Here is a 23,285-nt window from a genome sequence, read left to right as displayed (position 1 = left end):
TCTGTGGACCTTGACATTGTTGAATGCTTGTTAATAAACCTAAACTGGTGTGTAAGTATTAGGTTTTTTCTCTTTTTTCTCTTTAAGTGGCAAATGATAATGTACGTAACAAAAATTAAACTAAAAAATTAACTATATCATACAAATATAATTACAACAGTTTCTGTTACAACATTGCATAAATTGCGTAATCTTGTAAATCCCTTAATATTAATTCACAATCTCAGACGACTGTATTCCGGTCATTGGCATAAAATCAAGCGCAACAATCTAATTGTGTTGTTTATTCATGCTAGTATTTTGGAAAATACGCTCAAAAATAACACACATCAATATTTGCTCTTATAGATGTATTATTAATTTAAATCATCAACAATATTCACTAAATTAATGGTTAGTTCAGGCTTTGTATTTCGAGTTCCACGGAATTCAGATGTTATTTTCTATAAATCTTCAACGCCTTTCAAACTGAACTAATAAATTTGTAATAGCAGGTAATATTGTGTAACACAACGTGTAGATATATCACTACATAGTATAAAACAAAGTCGCCTTTTCTGTCCCTATATCCCTATGTGCGCTTAAATCTTTAAAACTATGCAACGGATTTTAATGCGGTTTCTTTCAATAGATAGAGTGATTCAAGAGGAAGGTTTATATGTATAATACATGCATAATATACTAAGGCAACATTGCTAATTTTAGAGGTTTCTAACGTGATGTCGTAAATTAACCTATTTTTTAGGCTTATTTAGCAATTAGCAAAAACGCTGCCTAACCCTACGAGTTAGATCAAATTAATGTACTACAGTATTGTACACCATAAAAAGGTCTACAAAAAAGTCCGCGATGGTATATGTTTATCTTTTAGGGATAACCCACATTAACCATTTTTATTGTTTACTTTTTACGTGAGAAAATGGCTTATTTACGAAGCTATTTTAAGCAATACGGCATTAATCCTTATCGAATTAAGTACCTTAAATACAGTGTGCAATTAATATAGATCAATATGGTTCCTTACAGCATGTAAATTAAACAAATATTTTCGGAGATATTACAAATTTAAAATTTGCGTTTAAAAATGTGTAATGTAATAAAAATTGTATGAATTTAGATATTCCAAAGATAGCAGGAAATCTTCATAGTAAGTATAGGGGAAGAGGAATTGTTTTACTCCAAATTTAATGCGTGCAGGCCAAGGGCAGTAATGAATGAACCAAAAATACTGGATCGATTTTAATCATGTTTTCATTGAGTGACATAGGCATATATATTTTATGCCCGTGCAAAGTCGGAGCGGGCCGCTATGTTTTTATATACAACGTTCATATTTTTCCTGTAGTGTATTTAATTTAGTATCAGCATTGTACCCGTGCGAAGCCGGGGCGGGTCGCTAGTATGCTTATAAAAATGGTATTTTTTAAAAAATGCCTTAAAGTTCTAGTATTCAGATATTTTCGTTGGTTATACAACATTAGGCAAAAGTCCCGCTACCATTGAAGCAATTTCCACTAAGTGGCAATAATGGAACTAAATATTTTCACAAATTAGGCGTTGAAGCGAAACTGAGATAAACGTCACATAACCAAGGTGGAGCGCAATCAAAATGGTATACACTTCATAAATTTACTCTCGAATAAAGGTGATTCTTAACCTTTGTTCTGTGTCGCTATTTCTATTCACCCGCTTTCAGGGCTTATATTAATATTAAAAGTGCAGCTGAGTAAATTGAGAAGGAAACATTTGCTTCGAGTTTAAAACATTGACACGCGCATTGACTATTTCATTGGAAGGACTAGTTATTTTGAACACTTACAGATAACAAAATAAAATTAAAATGAAACACAAAAGAAGGACAATAAATATTTATTATAACTCTTATTAATACTTAAACGATGATTTTAACCGAAGAATCCAGGACCGCCAAAACCGCCACCGAATCCTGGTCCTCCAAATCCGCCGAAGCCACCCGGTCCTCCGAAACCCCCAAAACCTCCGGGCCTGCCAAAACCTCCGAATCCTCCGGGTCCTCCAAAGCCGCCTCCACCAAAACCGCCGCCGAAACCGCCTCCGCCAAAACCTAACAACAAAGAGAAAAGTAATTAATTCTGTGTTTTTTTAACGTAAATCAACATATTAATTAAATGAACAATAATTAAGAGTCATGTATTTTTAATGTCAATTTAATGAATAGCATATTTCAAATTACGTGGTGTGCAAATAGTGTTTCTTGTGACTGTCACTACTACGATAGGCAACCACATATTCACCTATCAGAAAACAGCAACTTGTATCATGTGTGTGTTGATACAATGCTGGCAGAGGTTAAGATGTTACAACGCGCAGCACTGGCCTTCAATGCATAGTGTTAGAAGAAAGCTTACAAATTATATTGTTAATTATATTTATTTTTATACATCGAGTGTCAAAAATGTAGAATAAGCCTATGTATTAACTATACAATGAATTATGTAATTACTTTTATTCTAATATTTGCTAGCACTGTCAAATCGTTTAACATTTAACTTAAACTAATTTTATTCATTTTTTCAGCAAATATGAAACTGATAAAACGTTCGTACTTTTATTTGTTATTTGATATTTGATTATAAAAATAAATAAGCAATAATTGTAATTGTAAAGCATTAGATTTCATCTAAAATAAATCAAGGTACTCATAATACTGGTAGCATAATAACATAGTGTTGATTTTCACCATCTTTATATAGTACAAATAAAGAATTTCAAGTATTTTATGTTAGTTCATTGTTGTTACTGTGGCGACAATATATTTACCTTTACAACAATACGTTGTTCAATTTGGTCAATTAGCAAGGTAAATATCCAGCTTCCGTGTTGATATGATTCCTTCTGGATTAATCCATACCATTTTGCACTTTGGATTGTTTTAATGGAAGCATTTTTCATTTTTAGTCATAATAATTTGCTTCAAAGCATTTTGCCTTTGGCCATCAATGAAAATGTGGAACACTCTCATCTCATGTAAATATCTGGATATGGTTAACTAATCAACTGTTAGGCATTATAAAAATTCATTGACGGTTTGAGCTGGTGTCAAATAAATCTTAGAAATCACCACTTTTAATAATCAAAACCTACAATTAGGATACGATGGAGCAGAATAATTATAGTTTTTAAAAGTGTTTCATAGGTTTCGGCAGTAGATTACTTCCAATCAAACAATAAAAGTTATGATTGTCGAAAATTCAATTTTAAGGCCTTCTTGATTGGCGTTTGTATAAACTGAATAACTTGATAATATTTCAACAGTTAGTGGTTGCTTTCGTTGGACGCCAATTACGCACCAGCGCGTTATATGTGCGGTGGCCTTTCTAAGCCTTGAATTTAGTTCGGCATTAGCAATGTGCCTTTCAGTTGTATCGATATTATCTGAAGACTATAGGTGAATCATTTACCTGTTGTATTCGATTTTGCCTTTTTAATTTATATGTATTACAGAATTGCATATGGCGGGAAAAATATCGAAAGGTCTCGTCCTAAAAGTGGAAAAATAGACATGAAACTTGATCTCACTTTATAATAAATATTCAGGCAATCGTATTCCAATTTACGACTTTTGTTTGTCTATCATAAAAAGGTTACTAAAGGTTCCGTCCGGACCTACTTCCAGAGCGGTTATCAACGAACATATTTTGAAAATACGAGAGGAGAAGAAAGCAGGAAAAGTAATGGGAAAGCAATGTAAAAATTGTTATTTACAAAAAAAGAAAAGACACTATTTATGTATGTAGTACATGTCCTTGATGTCCTTGACTGCGCAAAAATGTGTATTAGCTTGAGTGGTCGTTGATTTATTCCTATTGACTTCACAATTTACTTTATTTCATATTTATATATAAATGAATTCCTTAAAATTTTACTTACCGGGTCCAAAACCAAACTGGGGTACAGGGTTAGCGATGCTCTGGGTGGTAAAACTACCCAAGATCAGAATAACACCAAAGAGCGTCTATAAAAAGAAAAAAAATTAAAACTTCGTACAATAATATATAACAGTATTCCGATCTTATTATTTGAAAGATACAATTTGCTCATACATTATTTGAAAATAATTAATTTAAAGCATAATAATTAATTAGAATCTTGATGTTTCCTCCAGCGATTGATTTTCCACGTTTTGAACGTAAACAAACAGGAAACAAGGGCGTCTTGCACTAAATATTAAGTAAATAAAGAGCAAGTAAGTATTATTTATGTTTTAGAAAAAATGTCGTATTTAGTTCGTCAACGAAAATTGCTCAATGAGGATTTGTGCCAAACCCTTGAAGAGTTATTAGTTAGAGTTATAAGTTATTAGTTATCGAAATCTTTTGTATGTATCTTCTGTTTTGGGAGTTAACTTAACGGCAACAAGCAAACGTCTAACAGCTTAAAGGGCATTGAGAGGTACGTTTGGATATTGAACCTATTGTTTTAACTACAGAAACAAAGCTATATCCAAATAACATAAGACATAATCTCCTTGTTAAGAGAGCAAAACCTACCTCAAAAAAGGCTTGTGAAAACTGATATATTCAATTGTTGTCCAGAATGCCTACGAGAGTTCTTATTAAAAGAATTCGAGAGATTATTAAAAAAAAACAAAAGGTCATAAAAGTGGCACACATAATAAATTCGCTTCGAATTAAACTGAAACATGAAAAAAGCTAAATTACTCTTTCCCTAAACTATCTGTGGAGGCTTGAATATGAAATTAAGGCAAACATATTTTCCTACTAACATTTTATATCGAAAATTAAAACCTTGAGGTCGTTTGGAAAACAATAGGTTTCTTGAAATCTAGTTACACTTGTCTTTTTTGTAATAATACAATTTAAAAATCCACAAAGCACCAAGAACACTAGAAACAAAAATACAATATATTATATACGGAATAGCCTCGATTCACTTTTGAAAATTATTGAAATAAAAACTGAATGAGAACTAGATATCAACAACGCAAAAATGTATAAACTTTAGTTGGTTATTAAATACTTCGAAAACAAAACTTACAATAAAAGACATGATTATCACACCAAACAACAACGAACGAATGAGCAGAAAATCACAACCAACACGATCTTATATTATGGTCAATATGATCAACAACACTATTGAAAAAAACTAGTTTTTTTTATTTCGTATCTCAAAAGGACTTAAATTTGGTCAATAAACGGGTTAAATATGACGTGAGCATAGGCAGAATGCAAAATACCGCTAGGTCATTAGGAAATTTTAAACATCAAATATGTGACCGATGCCAAATCTAATATATACACCTATAGTGAGAGAAGCACGTAAAATCCACTAGATTTTAGTAAATTATTTTAATCATAACAGGTGCTTTTGCATATATTTTACTACAGTTTATTCTTATATTTCCTTTTGTTGCGTAAATGAAAAGAAAAATGAACTGCTAGATCAAAATTCAAACAAAAAATCAAACAACAAATTTTGATGAGCCTGACCATATTTAAATTCAAGTTCCTAATACAAGCAGTCCTAATATTAGATACTTGTACGTACTTTGATCAGCGATATCCATTGGTAAAAATGCGAAGAATCAGAATTGTTTACATTATTTTGTTACTCTTAAGCAAACTAATCTAACCCGATGGTTCGAATACTTCTCTATCTAAAATAATTATATAGTATATATCATATAACATATGAATTGAAAAGTCCCCGGCCTGGCACATAGATGGCGCTACTAGAATTAAATCCATATGTTTTTAGTTAGCCCTAACCAACCCCAACAAAAGATGCGTGTATCAATTTGACAGCTGTCGGATCATTAGTTTGTGAATTATAGCATTTTCAGTGAAGCAACTTTTGTTGTTATAAAAAAATTGATAAAAAGGAATTTCGCGTGTTGATAAAATATTGATTCTTAAAAGGAAAACATACAGTTGAAGTAAAAACTTGGCTTGATGCCGAGTTTCCGGACACTGCCCCAGGAAAATCAACCATAATATATTGGTAAGTTAAGAATACACGTGGTGAAATGAGCACCGAAGACGGTGAACGCAGTGGACGCCCAAAAGAGGTTGTTACCAACGAAAACATTTTAAAAAATTGACAAAATGATTTTCAACGATCGTAAATTTAAATTGAATGAGATAGTAGCAATCTAAAGAAATCAACTGAACGTGTACATCGTACATGGGTGCCGCGCGAGCTCACTTTTTACGAAAAACAATGACGAATTGATAATTTGGAGCAGTGTTTGAAGATGATCAAACTAATCAAGATAAAATAATAAACCCGAGTTTTTGCATCGGTATGTGACAACTGATGAACCATAGCTCCATCATTTCACTCCGAAGTCCAATCGACAGTTATCCGAGTGGACTGCACACGATGAACCCGCTCCAAAGCGTGGGAAAATGCAACAGTCGGCTGTCAAGATTATTGCGTCTGTATTTTGTGATGCGCATGGAGTAATATTCATTGACTACCTCGAAAAAGGAAGGACCATCAACAGCCACTAATACATAGCGTTATTGGACCGTTTGAAGGACAAAAATGCCGAAAAACGGCCGCATTCGAAGAAAAATATAGTACTGATTCACCAAGACAGTGCACCATGTTACAAGTCAGTGAAAACGATGGCAAAAATGCACGAACTGGGCTTCGAATTGCTTCCACATCGTATTCCCTAGATCTGGCCCTCAGCGACTATTTCCTCTTCTCAGATCCAGCTATCCAGTGTATGCAGATACTAATCATAAAATATTTAAAATTGCATGTTCTACAGTCATTGTTTATGTTATTCGTTTTGAAGAAATCTGTGGCCGAAGTTGATGCTCTTTTATAAACTTATTGTGCTGCTCAGTCATATCCCAAATGACCCTGATTTCTACATTGGTGAATCTTCATAAAAAAACAGTCCCGAGGACCAAAATAGTTGGAAGACGACAAATTACAAGCCTCGGTGAACAAAAACCCTTCAAACTTCTAAAGAATTTTCATGCGGCTTAACATTTGATGAACATTTTCAAACATTTACGTGCTTCGGGAAAGATTCAAAAGGAATGAAAATAGCTACAATGCGAGCTAACTGAAAATATCATTCATTGTTTTTCAGGTAAAAAACAGAGTGGAATATTCATGGCCATGTATTGATATGCATATGATGGGATGAGCAAGCTGTGGTATAATAGGAGATATTAAAACCGAATAAAAATGTTTCTACAGGTGTCTACCGGCGTTAATTGAACTGAACAAAGTATTGTTGGAAAAAGGGATTAGGAATACGGTTTCTAAATGCTGAAGAGGTACGAAAATGCATCAATGATTACTTCGAACCAAACCAAACGAACATAGAACCTCCTCTTTTTCGAAGTCTATAACAATGAAATATTTAAAAATTAAAAAGAAAAGCCAGCTATGGACTAGGAATTGAAACATTTTTTGATAGGATTTCAAAATAATTTACACATGTGAAAACGTTATTATAAGTATATTAATAATCGTGTGTGCACTTCCGAATTGGTCCCATTGGAACCAAATCAGGATCTGTGGGAGAAAGGGGAGATATCGAGGGAAACGCACAAATTTCAAAGGGACGTAGAAAGTTTTCACATATTTTTTATCTAAAATAATCAGATATTTGGGTATAATTTTATTGCTGAGCTGGTGTGACGAAAAATCGGAAGCCGTTCAGTGTAAAAGCCATTCAGTTTGCTTTTTAAGCACTATGTTAACTATAGCATATAAGATCTCGTTGAAATATTGTAGACAACTGCTTCTATGGTATATATATATATATATATATATATATATATATATATATAATGGGGACAATAATTTTTTGTTATTGGTTAGTTAAAACCTTTGCCAAATCACGTAGGCTTTGGGCCGGGAACTGAAGCATTCCTTATGTTCAATCATTGTTTCTATGTTCCTTTTTTTCGTTATATGAAGTGCACCTTTACTTGGCCTACCCATTGAAATATTAAATAAAATAACTGCGTAATTTATTGAGTAAATATCTAACACTAGAAAGAGAAAAATAAATTATTTTTACCAAAAAAATTGAACCAACTTCAAAAATAAATAAGAAACTGACTAAAAATTAAAAAATAATGAAACTTAGATGTTTAGCAAAAAAAAGCCTTTTAAAATAAAATATGTACTTAATAATCATTGTAAAAACTAACTAAAACTAATCAAAAATCTAATTTAACCTATATACTACACGTATTTTATATTCTACTATATAGCTTAATACCTACCTAAACCTATTTATCTATTTACAATATTGTTTTAACTACTACCAACTGAGCACTTTGAAGTCGATGGTAAGCCCAAACAATACAAAAATAATAATATAATTTTGTGATATAAAAAAAATTTAATTACCAACCAAACAAATCTAAATTAATATAACTGTTTGGGGTCCGCACCGACTTTGAATAATATTGTAAATAGATAAATAGGTTTAGGTAGGTATTAAGCTAAATTGTGTGTATATAATAGAATATAAAATACTTGTAGTCGATAGGTTTTTTTCTTATTTAGTAATTACAACGATTAATATGTACATATTTTATTAAAAAAAGTGTTTATGTTAAAAGCTAAGTTTGATTATTTTTTACTTTTTAATGAGTTCCTTATTTATTTTTTGAAGTCGGTTCAATTCTTTTGTTAAAATTGTTTCATCATATAAATTATTAATCTCACCTTGAAGGGATAAATAGGGGTAGGACTGTATATTTTGGACCATTTTTATACCTTTTTATCCAATTAATATATTGTACATATACAAGACTTTATAAACAAAATTTCAAAAGTTTTCTTATTCACACAATGAAGATATAGGCTGTCGCGCGTGGCGAGTCTTTATCCAGGTTTTTCAGAAAAACTGTTTCTATTGGAAGTGTTTTTTTTATGTGAACTAACGTTACAGAAAAAAAACGAAAATCAATATTTTTTTCGGAATGTAAAAATCAAGTAATACAAAACATTGCTTATAATTAAATAACTTCATTTAATAATGTTTTAATCGTTCACTTTCCATTTTAATATCATTTCAAATGTAAAAAACAAACATTCACTTCATCAAGTGAATTCAAGTCATTAACCAATACTATACTTTAATTTATTTAATGATTTTTTTAAAAAAACATTTAGTCAAACCCTTAATCCCCACGGCTTTCTCGGTTGATTGATTTAGGTGCGTTTCGTTTTATTGGAATATACTTATTTGTAGTGCAGATTACACAAATGTATTAGGCCTAAAAATTCTTTCTCGATATAAACTTTAACCGTGCCAAATTTTACTCCTTTTATTACGTAGAGATAATAAATAAGTTAATCGTTGGTCTAGGAGATAAAATTTAATATAAATTAAACAAAGAAAAGCTCTCGAAATAGAGTGTGTTGGATATATACTAATGATACTGAATAGTGCATTATTAGAATATTAATAAGAAACATTTAGTCAAACTTTTAAACCCCACGGCTTTCTCGGTTGATTGATTTAGGTGCGTTTCGTTTTATTGGTATATACTTATTTGTAGTGCACATTACACAAATATATTAGGTCTAAAAATTCTTTCTCGATATAAGCTTTAACCGTGCCAAATTTTACTCCTCTTATTAGGCAGAGATAATAAATAAGTTAATCGATGGTCTAGTAGATAAAATTTAATATAAAATAAACAAAGAAAAACTCTCGAATGAGAGTGTGTTGGACATATACTAATGATAATGAATAGTGCATTATTAGAATATTAATAAGAAACATTTAGTCAAACTTTTAAACCCCACGGCTTTCTCGGTTGATTGATTTAGGTGCGTTTCGTTTTATTGGTATATACTTATTTGTAGTGCACATTACACAAATATATTAGGTCTAAAAATTCTTTCTCGATATAAGCTTTAACCGTGCCAAATTTTACTCCTCTTATTACGTAGAGTTAATAAATAAGTTAATCGATGGTCTAGTAGATAAAATTTAATATAAAATAAACAAAGAAAAACTCTCGAATGAGAGTGTGTTGGACATATACTAATGATACTGAATAGTGCATTATTAGAATATTAATAAGAAACATTTAGTCAAACTTTTAAACCCCACGGCTTTCTCGGTTGATTGATTTAGGTGCGTTTCGTTTTATTGGTATATACTTATTTGTAGTGCATATTACACAAATATATTAGGCCTAAAAATTCTTTCTCGATATAAGCTTTAACCGTGCCAAATTTTACTCCTCTTATTACGTAGAGATAATAAATAAGTTAATCGATGGTCTAGGAGATAAAATTTAATATAAATTAAACAAAGAAAAGCTCTCGAAATAAAGTGTGTTGGATATATACTAATGATACTGAATAGTGCATTATTAGAATATTAATAAGAAACATTTAGTCAAACTTTTAACCCCCACGGCTTTCTCGGTTGATTGATTTAGGTGCGTTTCGTTTTATTGGTATATACTTATTTGTAGTGCATATTACACAAATGTATTAGGCCTAAAAATTCTTTCTCGATATAAGCTTTAACCGTGCCAAATTTTACTCCTTTTATTACGTAGAGATAATAAATAAGTTAATCGTTGGTCTAGGAGATAAAATTTAATATAAATTAAACAAAGAAAAGCTCTCGAAATAGAGTGTGTTGGATATATACTAATGATACTGAATAGTGCATTATTAGAATATTAATAAGAAACATTTAGTCAAACTTTTAAACCCCACGGCTTTCTCGGTTGATTGATTTAGGTGCGTTTCGTTTTATTGGTATATACTTATTTGTAGTGCATATTACACAAATATATTAGGTCTAAAAATTCTTTCTCGATATAAGCTTTAACCGTGCAAAATTTTACTCCTCTTATTACGCAGAGATAATAAATAAGTTAATCGATGGTCTAGGAGATAAAATGTAATATAAATTAAACAAAGAAAAGTTCTCGAAATAAAGTGTGTTGGATATATACTAATGATACTGAATAGTGCATTATTAGAATATTAATAAGAAACATTTAGTCAAACTTTTAACCCCCACGGCTTTCTCGGTTGATTGATTTAGGTGCGTTTCGTTTTATTGGTATATACTTATTTGTAGTGCACATTACACAAATATATTAGGTCTAAAAATTCTTTCTCGATATAAGCTTTAACCGTGCCAAATTTTACTCCTCTTATTACGTAGAGATAATAAATAAGTTAATCGATGGTCTAGTAGATAAAATTTAATATAAAATAAACAAAGAAAAACTCTCGAATGAGAGTGTGTTGGACATATACTAATGATACTGAATAGTGCATTATTAGAATATTAATAAGAAACATTTAGTCAAACTTTTAAACCCCACGGCTTTCTCGGTTGATTGATTTAGGTGCGTTTCGTTTTATTGGAATATACTTATTTGTAGTGCATATTACACAAACGTATTAAGCCTAAAAATTCTTTCTCGATATAAGCTTTAACCGTGCCAAATTTTATTCCTCTTATTACGTAGAGTTAATAAATAAGTTAATCGATGGTCTAGTAGATAAAATTTAATATAAAATAAACAAAGAAAAACTCTCGAATGAGAGTGTGTTGGACATATACTAATGATACTGAATAGTGCATTATTAGAATATTAATAAGAAACATTTAGTCAAACTTTTAACCCCCACGGCTTTCTCGGTTGATTGATTTAGGTGCGTTTCGTTTTATTGGTATATACTTATTTGTAGTGCATATTACACAAATATATTAGGTCTAAAAATTCTTTCTCGATATAAGCTTTAACCGTGCCAAATTTTACTCCTCTTATTACGCAGAGATAATAAATAAGTTAATCGATGGTCTAGTAGATAAAATTTAATATAAAATAAACAAAGAAAAACTCTCGAATGAGAGTGTGTTGGACATATACTAATGATACTGAATAGTGCATTATTAGAATATTAATAAGAAACATTTAGTCAAACTTTTAAACCCCACGGCTTTCTCGGTTGATTGATTTAGGTGCGTTTCGTTTTATTGGAATATACTTATTTGTAGTGCATATTACACAAATATATTAGGTCTAAAAATTCTTTCTCGATATAAGCTTTAACCGTGCCAAATTTTACTCCTCTTATTACGCAGAGATAATAAATAAGTTAATCGATGGTCTAGTAGATAAAATTTAATATAAAATAAACAAAGAAAAACTCTCGAATGAGAGTGTGTTGGACATATACTAATGATACTGAATAGTGCATTATTAGAATATTAATAAGAAACATTTAGTCAAACTTTTAAACCCCACGGCTTTCTCGGTTGATTGATTTAGGTGCGTTTCGTTTTATTGGAATATACTTATTTGTAGTGCATATTACACAAATATATTAGGTCTAAAAATTCTTTCTCGATATAAGCTTTAACCGTGCCAAATTTTATTCCTCTTATTACGCAGAGATAATAAATAAGTTAATCGATGGTCTAGTAGATAAAATTTAATATAAAATAAACAAAGAAAAACTCTCGAATGAGAGTGTGTTGGACATATACTAATGATACTGAATAGTGCATTATTAGAATATTAATAAGAAACATTTAGTCAAACTTTTAAACCCCACGGCTTTCTCGGTTGATTGATTTAGGTGCGTTTCGTTTTATTGGAATATACTTATTTGTAGTGCATATTACACAAATATATTAGGTCTAAAAATTCTTTCTCGATATAAGCTTTAACCGTGCCAAATTTTATTCCTCTTATTACGTAGAGTTAATAAATAAGTTAATCGATGGTCTAGTAGATAAAATTTAATATAAAATAAACAAAGAAAAACTCTCGAATGAGAGTGTGTTGGACATATACTAATGATACTGAATAGTGCATTATTAGAATATTAATAAGAAACATTTAGTCAAACTTTTAAACCCCACGGCTTTCTCGGTTGATTGATTTAGGTGCGTTTCGTTTTATTGGAATATACTTATTTGTAGTGCACATTACACAAATATATTAGGTCTAAAAATTCTTTCTCGATATAAGCTTTAACCGTGCCAAATTTTATTCCTCTTATTACGTAGAGTTAATAAATAAGTTAATCGATGGTCTAGTAGATAAAATTTAATATAAAATAAACAAAGAAAAACTCTCGAATGAGAGTGTGTTGGACATATACTAATGATACTGAATAGTGCATTATTAGAATATTAATAAGAAACATTTAGTCAAACTTTTAAACCCCACGGCTTTCTCGGTTGATTGATTTAGGTGCGTTTCGTTTTATTGGTATATACTTATTTGTAGTGCATATTACACAAATATATTAGGTCTAAAAATTCTTTCTCGATATAAGCTTTAACCGTGCCAAATTTTACTCCTCTTATTACGCAGAGATAATAAATAAGTTAATCGATGGTCTAGTAGATAAAATTTAATATAAAATAAACAAAGAAAAACTCTCGAATGAGAGTGTGTTGGACATATACTAATGATACTGAATAGTGCATTATTAGAATATTAATAAGAAACATTTAGTCAAACTTTTAAACCCCACGGCTTTCTCGGTTGATTGATTTAGGTGCGTTTCGTTTTATTGGAATATACTTATTTGTAGTGCATATTACACAAATATATTAGGTCTAAAAATTCTTTCTCGATATAAGCTTTAACCGTGCCAAATTTTATTCCTCTTATTACGTAGAGTTAATAAATAAGTTAATCGATGGTCTAGTAGATAAAATTTAATATAAAATAAACAAAGAAAAACTCTCGAATGAGAGTGTGTTGGACATATACTAATGATACTGAATAGTGCATTATTAGAATATTAATAAGAAACATTTAGTCAAACTTTTAAACCCCACGGCTTTCTCGGTTGATTGATTTAGGTGCGTTTCGTTTTATTGGAATATACTTATTTGTAGTGCATATTACACAAATATATTAGGTCTAAAAATTCTTTCTCGATATAAGCTTTAACCGTGCCAAATTTTATTCCTCTTATTACGTAGAGTTAATAAATAAGTTAATCGATGGTCTAGTAGATAAAATTTAATATAAAATAAACAAAGAAAAACTCTCGAATGAGAGTGTGTTGGACATATACTAATGATACTGAATAGTGCATTATTAGAATATTAATAAGAAACATTTAGTCAAACTTTTAAACCCCACGGCTTTCTCGGTTGATTGATTTAGGTGCGTTTCGTTTTATTGGAATATACTTATTTGTAGTGCATATTACACAAATATATTAGGTCTAAAAATTCTTTCTCGATATAAGCTTTAACCGTGCCAAATTTTATTCCTCTTATTACGTAGAGTTAATAAATAAGTTAATCGATGGTCTAGTAGATAAAATTTAATATAAAATAAACAAAGAAAAACTCTCGAATGAGAGTGTGTTGGACATATACTAATGATACTGAATAGTGCATTATTAGAATATTAATAAGAAACATTTAGTCAAACTTTTAAACCCCACGGCTTTCTCGGTTGATTGATTTAGGTGCGTTTCGTTTTATTGGAATATACTTATTTGTAGTGCATATTACACAAATATATTAGGTCTAAAAATTCTTTCTCGATATAAGCTTTAACCGTGCCAAATTTTATTCCTCTTATTACGTAGAGTTAATAAATAAGTTAATCGATGGTCTAGTAGATAAAATTTAATATAAAATAAACAAAGAAAAACTCTCGAATGAGAGTGTGTTGGACATATACTAATGATACTGAATAGTGCATTATTAGAATATTAATAAGAAACATTTAGTCAAACTTTTAAACCCCACGGCTTTCTCGGTTGATTGATTTAGGTGCGTTTCGTTTTATTGGAATATACTTATTTGTAGTGCATATTACACAAATATATTAGGTCTAAAAATTCTTTCTCGATATAAGCTTTAACCGTGCCAAATTTTATTCCTCTTATTACGTAGAGTTAATAAATAAGTTAATCGATGGTCTAGTAGATAAAATTTAATATAAATTAAACAAAGAAAAGCTCTCGAATGAGAGTGTGTTGGACATATACTAATGATACTGAATAGTGCATTATTAGAATATTAATAAGAAACATTTAGTCAAACTTTTAAACCCCACGGCTTTCTCGGTTGATTGATTTAGGTGCGTTTCGTTTTATTGGTATATACTTATTTGTAGTGCACATTACACAAATATATTAGGTCTAAAAATTCTTTCTCGATATAAGCTTTAACCGTGCCAAATTTTACTCCTCTTATTACGCAGAGATAATAAATAAGTTAATCGATGGTCTAGTAGATAAAATTTAATATAAAATAAACAAAGAAAAACTCTCGAATGAGAGTGTGTTGGACATATACTAATGATACTGAATAGTGCATTATTAGAATATTAATAAGAAACATTTAGTCAAACTTTTAAACCCCACGGCTTTCTCGGTTGATTGATTTAGGTGCGTTTCGTTTTATTGGAATATACTTATTTGTAGTGCATATTACACAAATATATTAGGTCTAAAAATTCTTTCTCGATATAAGCTTTAACCGTGCCAAATTTTACTCCTCTTATTACGCAGAGATAATAAATAAGTTAATCGATGGTCTAGTAGATAAAATTTAATATAAAATAAACAAAGAAAAACTCTCGAATGAGAGTGTGTTGGACATATACTAATGATACTGAATAGTGCATTATTAGAATATTAATAAGAAACATTTAGTCAAACTTTTAAACCCCACGGCTTTCTCGGTTGATTGATTTAGGTGCGTTTCGTTTTATTGGAATATACTTATTTGTAGTGCATATTACACAAACGTATTAAGCCTAAAAATTCTTTCTCGATATAAGCTTTAACCGTGCCAAATTTTATTCCTCTTATTACGTAGAGTTAATAAATAAGTTAATCGATGGTCTAGTAGATAAAATTTAATATAAAATAAACAAAGAAAAACTCTCGAATGAGAGTGTGTTGGACATATACTAATGATACTGAATAGTGCATTATTAGAATATTAATAAGAAACATTTAGTCAAACTTTTAAACCCCACGGCTTTCTCGGTTGATTGATTTAGGTGCGTTTCGTTTTATTGGTATATACTTATTTGTAGTGCACATTACACAAATATATTAGGTCTAAAAATTCTTTCTCGATATAAGCTTTAACCGTGCCAAATTTTACTCCTCTTATTACGCAGAGATAATAAATAAGTTAATCGATGGTCTAGTAGATAAAATTTAATATAAAATAAACAAAGAAAAACTCTCGAATGAGAGTGTGTTGGACATATACTAATGATACTGAATAGTGCATTATTAGAATATTAATAAGAAACATTTAGTCAAACTTTTAAACCCCACGGCTTTCTCGGTTGATTGATTTAGGTGCGTTTCGTTTTATTGGAATATACTTATTTGTAGTGCATATTACACAAACGTATTAAGCCTAAAAATTCTTTCTCGATATAAGCTTTAACCGTGCCAAATTTTATTCCTCTTATTACGTAGAGTTAATAAATAAGTTAATCGATGGTCTAGTAGATAAAATTTAATATAAAATAAACAAAGAAAAACTCTCGAATGAGAGTGTGTTGGACATATACTAATGATACTGAATAGTGCATTATTAGAATATTAATAAGAAACATTTAGTCAAACTTTTAAACCCCACGGCTTTCTCGGTTGATTGATTTAGGTGCGTTTCGTTTTATTGGTATATACTTATTTGTAGTGCACATTACACAAATATATTAGGTCTAAAAATTCTTTCTCGATATAAGCTTTAACCGTGCCAAATTTTACTCCTCTTATTACGCAGAGATAATAAATAAGTTAATCGATGGTCTAGTAGATAAAATTTAATATAAAATAAACAAAGAAAAACTCTCGAATGAGAGTGTGTTGGACATATACTAATGATACTGAATAGTGCATTATTAGAATATTAATAAGAAACATTTAGTCAAACTTTTAAACCCCACGGCTTTCTCGGTTGATTGATTTAGGTGCGTTTCGTTTTATTGGAATATACTTATTTGTAGTGCATATTACACAAACGTATTAAGCCTAAAAATTCTTTCTCGATATAAGCTTTAACCGTGCCAAATTTTATTCCTCTTATTACGTAGAGTTAATAAATAAGTTAATCGATGGTCTAGTAGATAAAATTTAATATAAAATAAACAAAGAAAAACTCTCGAATGAGAGTGTGTTGGACATATACTAATGATACTGAATAGTGCATTATTAGAATATTAATAAGAAACATTTAGTCAAACTTTTAAACCCCACGGCTTTCTCGGTTGATTGATTTAGGTGCGTTTCGTTTTATTGGAATATACTTATTTGTAGTGCATATTACACAAACGTATTAAGCCTAAAAATTCTTTCTCGATATAAGCTTTAACCGTGCCAAATTTTATTCCTCTTATTACGTAGAGTTAATAAATAAGTTAATCGATGGTCTAGTAGATAAAATTTAATATAAAATAAACAAAGAAAAACTCTCGAATGAGAGTGTGTTGGACATATACTAATGATACTGAATAGTGCATTATTAGAATATTAATAAGAAACATTTAGTCAAACTTTTAAACCCCACGGCTTTCTCGGTTGATTGATTTAGGTGCGTTTCGTTTTATTGGTATATACTTATTTGTAGTGCACATTACACAAATATATTAGGTCTAAAAATTCTTTCTCGATATAAGCTTTAACCGTGCCAAATTTTACTCCTCTTATTACGCAGAGATAATAAATAAGTTAATCGATGGTCTAGTAGATAAAATTTAATATAAAATAAACAAAGAAAAACTCTCGAATGAGAGTGTGTTGGACATATACTAATGATACTGAATAGTGCATTATTAGAATATTAATAAGAAACATTTAGTCAAACTTTTAAACCCCACGGCTTTCTCGGTTGATTGATTTAGGTGCGTTTCGTTTTATTGGAATATACTTATTTGTAGTGCACATTACACAAATATATTAGGTCTAAAAATTCTTTCTCGATATAAGCTTTAACCGTGCCAAATTTTATTCCTCTTATTACGTAGAGTTAATAAATAAGTTAATCGATGGTCTAGTAGATAAAATTTAATATAAAATAAACAAAGAAAAACTCTCGAATGAGAGTGTGTTGGACATATACTAATGATACTGAATAGTGCATTATTAGAATATTAATAAGAAACATTTAGTCAAACTTTTAAACCCCACGGCTTTCTCGGTTGATTGATTTAGGTGCGTTTCGTTTTATTGGAATATACTTATTTGTAGTGCATATTACACAAATATATTAGGTCTAAAAATTCTTTCTCGATATAAGCTTTAACCGTGCCAAATTTTACTCCTCTTATTACGCAGAGATAATAAATAAGTTAATCGATGGTCTAGTAGATAAAATTTAATATAAAATAAACAAAGAAAAACTCTCGAATGAGAGTGTGTTGGACATATACTAATGATACTGAATAGTGCATTATTAGAATATTAATAAGAAACATTTAGTCAAACTTTTAAACCCCACGGCTTTCTCGGTTGATTGATTTAGGTGCGTTTCGTTTTATTGGAATATACTTATTTCTAGTGCATATTACACAAATATATTAGGTCTAAAAATTCTTTCTCGATATAAGCTTTAACCGTGCCAAATTTTATTCCTCTTATTACGTAGAGTTAATAAATAAGTTAATCGATGGTCTAGTAGATAAAATTTAATATAAAATAAACAAAGAAAAACTCTCGAATGAGAGTGTGTTGGACATATACTAATGATACTGAATAGTGCATTATTAGAATATTAATAAGAAACATTTAGTCAAACTTTTAAACCCCACGGCTTTCTCGGTTGATTGATTTAGGTGCGTTTCGTTTTATTGGAATATACTTATTTGTAGTGCATATTACACAAACGTATTAAGCCTAAAAATTCTTTCTCGATATAAGCTTTAACCGTGCCAAATTTTATTCCTCTTATTACGTAGAGTTAATAAATAAGTTAATCGATGGTCTAGTAGATAAAATTTAATATAAAATAAACAAAGAAAAACTCTCGAATGAGAGTGTGTTGGACATATACTAATGATACTGAATAGTGCATTATTAGAATATTAATAAGAAACATTTAGTCAAACTTTTAAACCCCACGGCTTTCTCGGTTGATTGATTTAGGTGCGTTTCGTTTTATTGGAATATACTTATTTGTAGTGCATATTACACAAACGTATTAAGCCTAAAAATTCTTTCTCGATATAAGCTTTAACCGTGCCAAATTTTATTCCTCTTATTACGTAGAGTTAATAAATAAGTTAATCGATGGTCTAGTAGATAAAATTTAATATAAAATAAACAAAGAAAAACTCTCGAATGAGAGTGTGTTGGACATATACTAATGATACTGAATAGTGCATTATTAGAATATTAATAAGAAACATTTAGTCAAACTTTTAAACCCCACGGCTTTCTCGGTTGATTGATTTAGGTGCGTTTCGTTTTATTGGTATATACTTATTTGTAGTGCACATTACACAAATATATTAGGTCTAAAAATTCTTTCTCGATATAAGCTTTAACCGTGCCAAATTTTATTCCTCTTATTACGTAGAGTTAATAAATAAGTTAATCGATGGTCTAGTAGATAAAATTTAATATAAAATAAACAAAGAAAAACTCTCGAATGAGAGTGTGTTGGACATATACTAATGATACTGAATAGTGCATTATTAGAATATTAATAAGAAACATTTAGTCAAACTTTTAAACCCCACGGCTTTCTCGGTTGATTGATTTAGGTGCGTTTCGTTTTATTGGTATATACTTATTTGTAGTGCATATTACACAAACGTATTAGGTCTAAAAATTCTTTCTCGATATAAGCTTTAACCGTGCCAAATTTTATTCCTCTTATTACGTAGAGTTAATAAATAAGTTAATCGATGGTCTAGTAGATAAAATTTAATATAAAATAAACAAAGAAAAACTCTCGAATGAGAGTGTGTTGGACATATACTAATGATACTGAATAGTGCATTATTAGAATATTAATAAGAAACATTTAGTCAAACTTTTAAACCCCACGGCTTTCTCGGTTGATTGATTTAGGTGCGTTTCGTTTTATTGGAATATACTTATTTGTAGTGCACATTACACAAATATATTAGGTCTAAAAATTCTTTCTCGATATAAGCTTTAACCGTGCCAAATTTTATTCCTCTTATTACGTAGAGTTAATAAATAAGTTAATCGATGGTCTAGTAGATAAAATTTAATATAAAATAAACAAAGAAAAACTCTCGAATGAGAGTGTGTTGGACATATACTAATGATACTGAATAGTGCATTATTAGAATATTAATAAGAAACATTTAGTCAAACTTTTAAACCCCACGGCTTTCTCGGTTGATTGATTTAGGTGCGTTTCGTTTTATTGGAATATACTTATTTCTAGTGCATATTACACAAACGTATTAAGCCTAAAAATTCTTTCTCGATATAAGCTTTAACCGTGCCAAATTTTATTCCTCTTATTACGTAGAGTTAATAAATAAGTTAATCGATGGTCTAGTAGATAAAATTTAATATAAAATAAACAAAGAAAAGCTCTCGAATGAGAGTGTGTTGGACATATACTAATGATACTGAATAGTGCATTATTAGAATATTAATAAGAAACATTTAGTCAAACTTTTAAACCCCACGGCTTTCTCGGTTGATTGATTTAGGTGCGTTTCGTTTTATTGGAATATACTTATTTGTAGTGCACATTACACAAATATATTAGGTCTAAAAATTCTTTCTCGATATAAGCTTTAACCGTGCCAAATTTTATTCCTCTTATTACGTAGAGTTAATAAATAAGTTAATCGATGGTCTAGTAGATAAAATTTAATATAAAATAAACAAAGAAAAACTCTCGAATGAGAGTGTGTTGGACATATACTAATGATACTGAATAGTGCATTATTAGAATATTAATAAGAAACATTTAGTCAAACTTTTAAACCCCACGGCTTTCTCGGTTGATTGATTTAGGTGCGTTTCGTTTTATTGGAATATACTTATTTCTAGTGCATATTACACAAACGTATTAAGCCTAAAAATTCTTTCTCGATATAAGCTTTAACCGTGCCAAATTTTATTCCTCTTATTACGTAGAGTTAATAAATAAGTTAATCGATGGTCTAGTAGATAAAATTTAATATAAAATAAACAAAGAAAAACTCTCGAATGAGAGTGTGTTGGACATATACTAATGATACTGAATAGTGCATTATTAGAATATTAATAAGAAACATTTAGTCAAACTTTTAAACCCCACGGCTTTCTCGGTTGATTGATTTAGGTGCGTTTCGTTTTATTGGAATATACTTATTTGTAGTGCATATTACACAAACGTATTAAGCCTAAAAATTCTTTCTCGATATAAGCTTTAACCGTGCCAAATTTTATTCCTCTTATTACGTAGAGTTAATAAATAAGTTAATCGATGGTCTAGTAGATAAAATTTAATATAAAATAAACAAAGAAAAACTCTCGAATGAGAGTGTGTTGGACATATACTAATGATACTGAATAGTGCATTATTAGAATATTAATAAGAAACATTTAGTCAAACTTTTAAACCCCACGGCTTTCTCGGTTGATTGATTTAGGTGCGTTTCGTTTTATTGGAATATACTTATTTGTAGTGCACATTACACAAATATATTAGGTCTAAAAATTCTTTCTCGATATAAGCTTTAACCGTGCCAAATTTTATTCCTCTTATTACGTAGAGTTAATAAATAAGTTAATCGATGGTCTAGTAGATAAAATTTAATATAAAATAAACAAAGAAAAACTCTCGAATGAGAGTGTGTTGGACATATACTAATGATACTGAATAGTGCATTATTAGAATATTAATAAGAAACATTTAGTCAAACTTTTAAACCCCACGGCTTTCTCGGTTGATTGATTTAGGTGCGTTTCGTTTTATTGGTATATACTTATTTGTAGTGCACATTACACAAATATATTAGGTCTAAAAATTCTTTCTCGATATAAGCTTTAACCGTGCCAAATTTTATTCCTCTTATTACGTAGAGTTAATAAATAAGTTAATCGATGGTCTAGTAGATAAAATTTAATATAAAATAAACAAAGAAAAACTCTCGAATGAGAGTGTGTTGGACATATACTAATGATACTGAATAGTGCATTATTAGAATATTAATAAGAAACATTTAGTCAAACTTTTAAACCCCACGGCTTTCTCGGTTGATTGATTTAGGTGCGTTTCGTTTTATTGGTATATACTTATTTGTAGTGCACATTACACAAATATATTAGGTCTAAAAATTCTTTCTCGATATAAGCTTTAACCGTGCCAAATTTTATTCCTCTTATTACGTAGAGTTAATAAATAAGTTAATCGATGGTCTAGTAGATAAAATTTAATATAAAATAAACAAAGAAAAACTCTCGAATGAGAGTGTGTTGGACATATACTAATGATACTGAATAGTGCATTATTAGAATATTAATAAGAAACATTTAGTCAAACTTTTAAACCCCACGGCTTTCTCGGTTGATTGATTTAGGTGCGTTTCGTTTTATTGGTATATACTTATTTGTAGTGCACATTACACAAATATATTAGGTCTAAAAATTCTTTCTCGATATAAGCTTTAACCGTGCCAAATTTTATTCCTCTTATTACGTAGAGTTAATAAATAAGTTAATCGATGGTCTAGTAGATAAAATTTAATATAAAATAAACAAAGAAAAACTCTCGAATGAGAGTGTGTTGGACATATACTAATGATACTGAATAGTGCATTATTAGAATATTAATAAGAAACATTTAGTCAAACTTTTAAACCCCACGGCTTTCTCGGTTGATTGATTTAGGTGCGTTTCGTTTTATTGGAATATACTTATTTGTAGTGCACATTACACAAATATATTAGGTCTAAAAATTCTTTCTCGATATAAGCTTTAACCGTGCCAAATTTTATTCCTCTTATTACGTAGAGTTAATAAATAAGTTAATCGATGGTCTAGTAGATAAAATTTAATATAAAATAAACAAAGAAAAACTCTCGAATGAGAGTGTGTTGGACATATACTAATGATACTGAATAGTGCATTATTAGAATATTAATAAGAAACATTTAGTCAAACTTTTAAACCCCACGGCTTTCTCGGTTGATTGATTTAGGTGCGTTTCGTTTTATTGGAATATACTTATTTCTAGTGCATATTACACAAACGTATTAAGCCTAAAAATTCTTTCTCGATATAAGCTTTAACCGTGCCAAATTTTATTCCTCTTATTACGTAGAGTTAATAAA

The 23,285-nt window shown here is 29.8% G+C and overlaps 1 long non-coding RNA gene across 1 annotated transcript; it reads right to left on the bottom strand.

The window, feature by feature from the left end:
• Positions 1 to 1,854: 1,854 nt before the first annotated feature.
• Positions 1,855 to 5,160, bottom strand: LOC143196199 (uncharacterized). The gene is made up of 3 exons (XR_013005684.1): positions 5,038 to 5,160; positions 3,910 to 3,994; positions 1,855 to 2,083 (listed from the first exon to the last, which is right to left on the bottom strand). It is a non-coding gene; the product is annotated as an uncharacterized LOC143196199 (long non-coding RNA).
• Between the last annotated feature and the right edge of the window lie 18,125 nt (positions 5,161 to 23,285).

Source organism: Rhynchophorus ferrugineus, unplaced genomic scaffold (genome assembly GCF_030347505.1).
Source record: "Rhynchophorus ferrugineus isolate W39M unplaced genomic scaffold, kcgeb_rfMv2 rfM4, whole genome shotgun sequence".
NCBI lineage: Eukaryota > Metazoa > Arthropoda > Insecta > Coleoptera > Curculionidae > Rhynchophorus > Rhynchophorus ferrugineus.
Note: the sequence above shows the minus strand (reverse complement) of the source record. Positions and strands in the feature narration are given on the sequence as shown.